We start from the raw sequence: 10000 nt of genomic DNA on the forward strand, positions 1-10000 counted from the left end.
CAATGTTATTCAAACCTCCTGGTGCCTAAAAAAGAAAATTGCGTATGTTAAACACTCTGTATCTTCTCCGTGTATAGTTGTTTGCAGTTAAAAAAAAATATAATATTAATTAATTAATTATTTTTTTTCCACGCCTGCCGCTGAAACCGAGCCAGAAATCACACGAACATCTGTTGAGGAAGAAGATAATGGCCGCTGAAGGCTGGTTGCTTTTATGTTCTGTTTGCTGTGTGTGTTGATTTAGCGTGTTTTGTGTGTGTGTGTGTGTGTGTGTGTGTGTGTGTGTGTGTGTGTGTGTGTGTGTGTGAGTGTGAGTGTATTTTCTAAAACGTGTGGTGTCCTGCTCAGGATGTTTGTCTTGTTTTTTTTTTCTTCTCCAGAAGTTGACTGTGGACTTTGAGCAACAGTAACCAAGCTGCGTGTAATTGCATCTCATTACGCTAACCCTGCTTGTTTGAACACCTGCTCTAAAAGGATTTGTGAGCACCGCACGCGCTTGACCGTTTCAGTTGTCGTTTCAGCAAATGTCTGCTTTTTCTTCATCCTTGCATAAAAATTGTAAAGCTGTAATCGATGCCTGACAAGAAAAATGAGTTGCTTTTACAATCATCCGTCTTGGATAATCCTCTGTTCTCGCTCATATGCAGTGGTGGAGGACAGGCTGGGTTAAGGGGAAATGACTCTGGTTTACTCATCAGTTTAGTAACAGATCAAGAACCAGCATTGCTGAGCCCCAGCCAAGTCCCAGCACCATCAATCCCCAGCAGAGCCGCAGCACTTCTGAACACCACAAAAATCCACCCAAGCCAAAGCACCACCACACCTCAGCACTATCAAACCCCAGCTGAGCCCCAGCAGCATCAAGCCCCAAACAAACCCCAGGATCATCAAGCCTCAGCAAACCCCAGGGTCATCAAGCCCCCAGCAAAACTCCAGGATCATCAAGCCCCAAACAAACACCAGGATCATCAAGCCCTAAACAAACACCAGGATCATCAAGCCCTAAACAAACACCAGGGTCATCAAGCCCCAAGCAAACCCCAGGGTCTTCAAGCCCCAAGCAAGCCCAAGAACTATCAAGCCCCAAGCAAGACTCAATACCCTCAAGCCCCAAGAAAGTCCCAGGACCATCAAGCACCAGCCAAGCTCCAGCACCACTAAGCTGTCACTGTTGGACTCTATCTACTCCTGAGTAACTGTACCCTCGCCTACCCTGCACCCTAACCCCAAATTCTAACAAGCTGGATATGCAAAAACCTTTGTGATCAGAGGTACAGTAGCTCAACAGTTAAGGCTCTGGGTAACTGATAAGAAGGTCAGGGGTTCAGGCCTCAGAATCCACTAAGGAGCCAAGATGCCCCTGTTGGGACCTTGAATTGGCCCTCCACTCTGACCCCAGCTTCCAAACCAGCTGTGATTGTGAAGTGAAGAATTTGACTGTGCAGGAATGTAGATGTGACAAATTAAGGCTGTTTGTTGTATGCTGACGTCCACATGCTATGATGTTGGGCATCCTGACCTAAAGCTCTTCAACAAAGGCACTGTTAAACAGCTAATTAACTTTTTTTGGTTTAGCTTGTCAAAATATTTTTACAATCACTAAAGGGCACTAGCAACATTGCTATGCTAGCAGGCTAACTTCTGTTTCCTCTAAACAGCCAGGGTTTTATTTTATTTTTATAGTCATTACTAAGTCATTAGGATTGTAAACGTACGGTCCGCTCTTTCATTCAGTGAACAGTCATATTCACTAAGCTAAGTGAACTAAGCTAAGCTAAATTATATGAAACTAGGATGCAAATTTTAATCAAAATATTTATTCTTAGGGATTTATAGACACATCTGAGGGAAAAGTTAACATTCCACACCAGATAACAACCTCACTGTGATGTGCTAGCTAGCAAAGTCAAAACTCAGGATCCAAAACTTACCCACACCGGTTCCCTAGCAACAACGCTTTTCAGTACGTTTTTTTATTTTTAAACAACCAAATTACAACAAGTACTTGTGGGTGTGTCTATTATTTATTTATTTATTTATTTATTTATTTATTTATTTATTTATTTATTTATTTAAATATTTTATATCCTCTTTCTGTTAATTTATCCATTCTTCCTTCCTCTAATAATTAGATAAGTAGTTATCATTAGTAGGTCTATCTATCTATCTATCTATCTATCTATCTATCTATCTATCTATCTATCTGTCTGTCTGTCTGTCTGTCTGTCTGTCTGTCTGTCTGTCTGTCTGTCTGTCTGTCTCTATTTATCCATCCATCCATCCATCCATCCATCCATCCATCCATCCATCCATCCATCCATCCATCCATCCATCCTTTCTTTCTTCCTTCCTTCTTTTCATGCTTTTAAGCACAGACAGCATTGAATTAATTTATAACATTATTATTCATTATTTATAAACAATTTATTATAGTAAATTTAATTATGAATTGATTGATTGATTTATTATTTTGTTGATTTTAGTTTGTTTATTAATTGATGTACACACTCATTTCTTTCATGCCCAGGTGCGGGCTATGATTTTTAGCTAATTCTTTCTTTCTTTAATTAAACACTATTCATCTTTCTGGGGGTTTGATTTGGTTAAATGTTGATAAAACAACACACACACACACACACACACACACACACACACACACACACACACACACACACACACACACACACACATTTATATATATATATATATATATATATGTGGTAGTTTTTGAGTTTTTGAGTTGTATTGAATATTTTATAGCTGCCAGAGATGTGGTTGCAGGAAGCATTAAGACCTCCTTCAACTGTGCTGTATTTATTCTGAAGCTCTGATTAAACTCAGACACGCAACACGGTGGCCGTCAGTACGTGAACACCACCACCACCTTTACTCAACAGGGTGTAACAGGAGAAGAACAGTTCAGGATTTACCATCTTACGTCCTGATAGACTGGATCCTGTGTGTGTGTGTGTGTGTGTGTGTGTGTGTGTGTGTGTGTGTGTGTGTGTGTGTGTGTGTGTGTGTGTGTGTATTTTAGATTTTATATAAAAAGGTTTTAACAATCATATCGAGTCATTTAAGTAATAAAAAATTTCTAATGACAGATTTTTAACAAGATGTGACAAATACTCAAACCTGGATGGAAAAAATCTCCCTAATGATTCGTAAATCTACAAAAAATCCACGGAAATCCACGGAAATCTATAGAAATCTTCTGTATATGACTTTAATGCCAGGATCCGGATATCAATATTTTTTTGCAAAACATTTTAGTGTATTAATACGTTATCATTTCCTCCCTGTGAGGACAACAAGAGCTGTCCAAAGTGCTGAAGAAAAACCCCCACACAAAAGGTAAAACACACACACACACCTCGGAGCTAATTCGTGGCAGCGTGAAGCAACAGATGTTAACGCTAGCTCTAACAGATCAGCTTCATAAATTATGCAAATGAGGAAAGCTCTCGTTAGCGCTTTCAAAACACTCGCCAAATCCTGTTCTGTCCCTTATCCATTTATTTATTTATTAATGGACAGATTTTGATCCATCGAGTCTTTCGAACACTTGACAACATTTCCCCAGAGGGGGTTTTTTACCCACCTAAAATGTAAAGGTGTAACAACTTCAGGAGACTTACAGTTGGTTTTGTGTGCGATATACAGGATGCTTAACCAACATTAGATCTTCTGTCTTAACAAAGACAGGAAAGAACTAAACAAAAAACGAACAAAAAATGAACAAAAATGAAATAATGATAATAATACTGTATTGAAAATCCTGATTCACTCTCTGAAGGATCACAGATTCTCTCTTTAAGAGAAAGGACCTGCTGTGTGGGTTTCTATTATTTTTCTAATCCAAGGTCACAAACAAACAAACACAAACAATCAAACAATAACACAAATTTCTATCTCACCAAATTTTGGACAATTAACAATTTTTCATTCTTCAAAAAAAAAATCCTACTTCTAAAAAAATCTATTTGAACTAGAAATAAGGACATTTTATATTATATTCTTATCCAACATTTGTTTTTAACTTATAATTATTAATAATACAGTGGGTTTATAAATGATGTAAAATTCAAATTAATTTGTCACATACGCATTGATACAGAGTTCAACACGTAGTGAAATGGTCACTAACGTGTCCATGTGCTGATATTACAGTGACACTGTGCCGTGCCAATACAGTGTTAAAGTGACAGTTGTGCAATACGTGTCAGATAATTGTGAAAGGAAGGAAAGGAAGGATGTAAGTTGATATTTTGTAGACCGCCTTTGATAAAACGTTCATATTTAAAAATCAATCAATCAATCAACAATAACCTCAGTTGGAATGACATTGGAAGCCAAAATGTTTTACACAAATTTAGAAAGAAATTGAAGAGCAAAGTAATAATAATAATAATAATAATAATAATAATAATAATAATAATAATAATAATAATAAAAAGATTGACCTTTAAGAATATCACTTAAATTATTATTACTATTATTATGTTTATTATTATTATTATTATTGTTATTGTTATTATTATTATTGGCAGAAATGAAATCTCTGTAAGCATTGCAGTAGTTTAAATTATCCCTGTTGAAAATGTCCTGAGGGACTGAAATAAACACTGCAGGTCATGAATTAAACACACACACACACACACACACACACACACACACACACACACACACACACGCACACACACACACGCGCGCTGAACCCGACCCTGAGGAAAGGTGTTGGAGTTTGGCTGAGGCAATTTCATTACACAGAGGAATATACCAGAGTGAAAAAGCCGGAGGGAAGGCCATCCAAAATCCCTTCTTTCTCTTCCTCTTTCTTTCTGTCTCTCTCGATCTCTCTCTCTCTATACATGATTAGGACGACAGAAAAGCCACGGTGGTTCAGAGCGGCGCTCGGCTATTGGATTTAAGCGAGGATAACTATAATCGAGAGCTCTTCAGCCTTAATTGTAGTCATTTGGGTCAACACACAGCTGGGGAATTATGGGTCGTGGAGGGGCTTCAGCTCCAATCTATATCTAAAGCACGACTGGGAAACAAATAAATGTCCACGAGGACGTTGAGGACAGTGAGGACAGATCGATAAAACGGATCGTGCGAAGAATCCGTACGAATCTCTAGTTTTTCGAATCGTTTCGATTTTTCTTCCAACGTACATGAAAACGGCCGCCATTTTCCTTACGCAGGTTTTCCGTCCCGACCCCGGCTTTTTTTATAAGCGTTTTTTTTTTTTTTCGCGTTTTTTTTTGTTTTGTTTGTTTTTGATCGACCGTCACCTAGAACACTTTTAACACTTCAACGCTTTCAAATGCAATCTGTTTTATGCGTCTCAAAAAACCTTGTTCTTTTCTTCTTCCTTCGTTCTTTATGTCCAGAACGCAGATGTGAGGAGACGAGCTGCTGATTGGTTCATGCTAGAAATATACAAATTATATAAAATATACAAATTATATTAAAATTATTATTATCAATTCATTTATTTCACCTGTGATGTATTTTTGTCCAGGGTTTATAACGAAACATTTTGTAGTAAATTAAACTATAAATTATTTAATTTACTATGCATTCATTTTAGATTAATTGAATCGATAATTTGTATTTTTTTTTCCATTTTTGTAAACAATTTTTTTTTCTATATTCTTTCTAAATGATGACCTCGAGTGTTAATGATTTTTCGCAGGATTTATTCAATGCTTTTAATGTTTTCATTAAATTATTTTCTGTATTTAATTATAATTATCTTCTACATCACACACCCACACACCACATACACACACAGAGGAACACATGTACATGAGAAAATGGTACAATTTAGAAAGAAATGGAAAAATGTAGCTGAAAAAAGGGTTAAAATGTGGATATTAATGAAAAGCTCTAATTATTCCTTAATTATTTGTAATTAAACAGAAAGTAAGGATGCTGAATTTTCTGTATTGAAATTGATCCATTATTAAACCTTGTATTGCTCAGTATCATTATTATAAACAATTAATCAATTAATTCATTAGTTAAAAAAAACAACTCCATCTCCATGCATTTTGTTTATGCCTCAGGTTTTAATAGCGTTAAAGTGTCAGAATTCATTCATCCTCCTGGTATAGAATTATTGTTTATTTATAGATGTCTTGTGATATAGATTATATATTTATTATATTTATATGATCATCATATATTTATTTTACACATATATCTGTGCTCTCGTCTCTCGTCTCTTTGTGGCGAACCTGTTGATATTCCTAACAGCGCTCTGTCAGTAAGTTTGGGTTGACTCCACACACACACACACACACACACACACACACACACACACACACACACACACACACACACACACACACACACACACACACACCTCTCAGATAATAAAAAACTATTTCTTTGCAAAAAAAAAAAATTATACATAGAAAATGCTTTTTTTTTTCCTTTTCAAAAATGTCCTCATCCTGACTTCTCAACCTCCTCTCCCTATTTCTCTATTTCTCTCCCTCTTTCTCTCTCTCTCTCTTTCTCTGTCTCTCTCTCTCTCTCTCTCTCTCTCTCTCTATCTCTCTCTCTCTCTCACTCTCTCTCTCTCTCTCTCTCTCTCTCTCTCTCTCTCTCTCTCTCTCTCTCGCTCTTTCTTTCTATATAAACCAATTATTGATCCAGTATCCGTATTTCATTTGCATGGTAAAATCCTTTTTTCATCGGCTCAGGTGTCATGAAGAATAAATAAAATGATAAAGAAATAAAGAAATAAACAAACAGGATCAACCATCACATCACATCACATCACATCACATCACATCACATCACATCACATCACATCACATCACAGCAGACCAATGGAGCATTTACAACACATACATTTCATCAATAATAATAATAATAATAATAATAATAATAATAATAATAATAATAATAATAATAATAGACTGTATTATAATGAGGGAAAAAGGGAATAAAGCCTACACCCTTTTCTCCTACATGCACCAGAGAAGCACAGAGAGAACTCTCAGTGTATTCTTATATTTTATAGATATTATTTATAATATTTATAATTATAAGAAAAAATTTAAATAGAAATAGAAATCTTACGTCTGCTGGAGCAGCCAGAGATGGAGGGATGGAGGGAGAGAGAGAGAGAGAGAGAGAGAAAGAGAGAGAGAGAGAGAGAGAGAGAGAGAGAGAGAAAGGGAGAAAAGGTCTTTCTCTCTTGGAGGAGAAGGAGAGATGGAGAGATGCTCGAGCTCCGTCTTTGCGCCGCGGCTGAACTGCGGCCCCTTTAAAGCTCCTCTGCGGCCCGGCGAGCAGCCAATCGAAGAGCGCGGCGCCGCCGTGACGTCACCGCGCCCCATAGAAAAAAAAGGTGGGATGGGGGGAAAGAATGTGAGGGTAGGGGTGGGGGGTTTCGCGTGAGGCGTTTAAGGAACAAGACGAGAGTAAAAAAAAGAAAAAAGAAAGAACATTTTTCAGAATAAAAGCCTCGAGACGAATGAGTTCACAAAGGACAAAAATGTGGTGTGTTGCCATGGTGATGGCAATTAAGTTGACCTTTTTTTTTTTTTTTTTTTTTTTTTTACATCCTTTAATGAAAGTGCAGAACACGCGACTCGGCACAAGACCTGCGACTGATATAACCAACAATTATATCATTAATGAATAAACAATTTACGCTTAAAGCATTTGGCGGATGCTTTTATCAATACAATAATCTTACTTATACAACTGAGCAGGTGAGGGTTAAGGGCCTTGCTCAAGGGCCCAGCAGTGGAAGCTTGGTGGTGCTGGGATTTGAACTTCCGATCAGACGTCCAACATTTCAACCTTCTGAGCTACCACCTCCAAGTTCTAGTCACGTTTAATCAAAGTAGTTCGATTCTAAAATCGTCACTCCGGATTAACATGTGTTACACGTGATCCCGGGGATGATTTGCTCCGAGAAACTCTTTCACCTCGTCACCATTTTATCCAAACGAACCAAATGAATCAGACATTTTGGCATCATTGAAACACTGTAGATTCCAGTCATTTTATATAACAGGTGCACAGCAATGCAGACCAGCGTCCACCAGAAAGCACAAATAATATCATTGTGCAAATAAACAAATGCAGATTAATATGCAAATATATGTACAACAAATTCATATAAAATCTCAGAGCAGTGAGAAATGTGCAGAAGCTGTTGAGCAATTACACTAAATGTATAAGATCTATAGGAAAAATGTTCACATTTAGAAGACGTGTATATACGCAGAGTGCACACACAGATAGTATAGAGATATATAGAAGATCATCTGGGATATGCTGTGAATTTAGAATTATTTACAGTTTTATTTCTTCTTCTTCTTTCGTCTGCTCCCATCAGGGGTCCCACAGTGGATCATCTGTCTCCATTCCCCCTGTCCTCTACATCTGCTTCTTTTAAACTGCCAACCTGCATGTCTTCCTTCTCCACATCCATAAACCTCCTCCTTGGTCTTCATCTTCTCCTCAGCATTCTTCTACCCATATGCCCCATATCCCTCCTCTGCACACGACCAAACTGTCTCCATTGCCACTCTCTTAACTTGTCTCCAAAACATCTTTCATGCGCTGTCCCTCTAATAAACTCATTTCTATATACAGTTAAGAATATAGGAAAATATTTGGGGAAAATGTTACCTCAGTGGTGAAGGTGTTAGGCTTCTGATAGGACAAATGTGAGGTCAAATCTTAACCCCATCAAAGTGCCACTACATAAATTTACATAAATTTACATAAATACACAATACATAAATATAAAAGAGGCAAAATTAAAACCTTCAACACAACACACATTTAATCATGATGTCCTTTCTTTACTCAGATATATATATATATATATATATATATATATATATATATATATATATATATATATATATATATATATATATATATATATAAGTCTTGAATCAGCACCCAAATCCGCCATGACGCACACGTCCGGCAATTAAAACCGTCCGTGTGGAAACATAGCAGAAGTTCCGTTTGGGGTCCTGAAGATTTACGTAATTTAAAACACCAGAATTACATTAAAACATTTACAATAATATTTTGTCTTCATGCTCTATGTTGAGTTCGGTTTCACTAATAATAAACATTAATTTGCATAAAGCATCGATATTTGTCTACGCGCATGTTGATTAGAGAATTAAACTTGAAAAGTAAATTAAAATTAATTTAATGTACCTTCAGAACAGATACAAACGCATGATAATGCATGATAAAATATTTTAATTGATTGACAGTCCTAATATATATATTAGGGGTTAAATTCTACAAGAAATGTATAAATCGGTACGTACCTCGGTTTTTAAAAGAGAAGAAATGCAAAATGTTTGAAGCCCAACAAAAATGTTTTATTTTTTGTTAACAATTGTCGACATAAACAGTTTGAATTTTTAAAAGAATTTCAAATAAATTGCCTGCTTGTTAAAAATAAAATAAAATATATAAAAATTTTATAGAATAAATCAAATGAATGCAATATACTTTTTTATTATATTGATAAAATTTAGTAACCACTTTAACAGGCACAAAATAAATTGATTAAATACAATTAAATAAATACAATTTTTTAAATGAATTGTTTACATTTGTTAGACCCTATTTGAGTCATTCAAATGTGCAAATAAGTGTGTGTGTGTGTGTGTGTGTGTGTGTGTGTGTGTGTGTGTGTGTTTTACATTTAATATAAAAATTTTAAAGATTTGTTTTACTTGTTCGAATTAATAACAGCAAACTAACAAATGTGTTCATTTAAGAAACACGCAATATAGTTATTTATTCATAAAAGTCTTCATTCCTTCCTTCCGTCCTTCATTCATTCCTTTATTCATTCATTCACTCCATTAATATGTGAAATTGTCAGCATTTTCTCTTTTTAAGAGAAACTCTTGTGCATAAAACGCTGAAGAATCCATATCGCTGGACCGTCATAAAAACCTTGGCGATAGCAGGATGAAAATAAATCCTG

General features: G+C 36.0%; 1 long non-coding RNA gene across 1 annotated transcript in view; it reads right to left on the minus strand.

Moving 5' to 3' along the window:
- LOC310737100 overlaps positions 1–7260 on the minus strand; it is a 29673-nt gene extending 22413 nt beyond the window's left edge. The window contains exon 1 of the long non-coding RNA XR_014536754.1: positions 7099–7260. This is a non-coding gene — a long non-coding RNA (uncharacterized lncRNA). The remainder of the gene's footprint in view (positions 1–7098) is intronic.
- Positions 7261–10000: the final 2740 nt, after the last annotated feature.

The sequence above is a fragment of the Silurus aristotelis genome, assembly GCF_946808225.1.
Source record: "Silurus aristotelis genome assembly, chromosome: 14".
NCBI lineage: Eukaryota > Metazoa > Chordata > Actinopteri > Siluriformes > Siluridae > Silurus > Silurus aristotelis.